Below are 657 nucleotides of genomic sequence, written 5' to 3' on the forward strand. Positions count from 1 at the left end.
GGGGTTTAATTTCAGTTAGGATGCTGCCTATCAATGTAGACTTTGGAGCAGAGCCACTGTTTGTTGTGCATAACTTCCTGTTACAATGATGACTGAAATTATAATCTTTGCTCTTTTCAGGGGAAACTTCCCACAAGGATCACGGTGCCTCTATCTGTCCTCAGCCAACCCTTGAAAAATAAGAGTGTGGTCACTACTCCCATACTTAAAGGGAACATAAGCACCAAGTGAGCATTCTGTTTCATCATCTAATAGTAAACAAACAGCAATCTTAAATTGCAGACTTTTTTTTATTTATGTTCCCTGTCAGCTGAAATGGCAAATATGTCTTCTGTTTTTAGTATCAGCAATCTGGGGAGGAACATTATCCTAACTACCATGCCGGCAGGCACCAAGTTGATTGCTGGGAACAAGCCTGTCAGCTTTGTGACTGCTCAACAGCTGCAGCAGCTCCAGCAGCAGGGACAGGCCACACAGGTTGACTCAGCTTACTTCTAAACAAACTAAAACTGGTCTTACAAGCCATACATGTGAGTTAACCGAATATGTTTCTCTGCCCCAGGTTCGAATCCAGACGGTACCGGCTCAACAGCTACAGCGCACAGCCGCCAGCTCTCCGAAATCCACAGTGTCGACGGTGGTGGTCTCTACTGCACC

General features: G+C 45.2%; 1 long non-coding RNA gene across 1 annotated transcript; it reads left to right on the forward strand.

The window, feature by feature from the left end:
• Nucleotides 1–126: 126 nt before the first annotated feature.
• LOC107735163 (uncharacterized) lies at nt 127–651 on the forward strand. The gene is made up of 3 exons (XR_001639312.1): nt 127–227; nt 342–477; nt 563–651. It is a non-coding gene; the product is annotated as an uncharacterized LOC107735163 (long non-coding RNA).
• The last annotated feature ends 6 nt before the right edge of the window (nt 652–657 follow it).

This window comes from Sinocyclocheilus rhinocerous, unplaced genomic scaffold (assembly GCF_001515625.1).
Source record: "Sinocyclocheilus rhinocerous isolate Xijiao unplaced genomic scaffold, SAMN03320098_v1.1 C35837142, whole genome shotgun sequence".
Lineage (NCBI taxonomy): Eukaryota > Metazoa > Chordata > Actinopteri > Cypriniformes > Cyprinidae > Sinocyclocheilus > Sinocyclocheilus rhinocerous.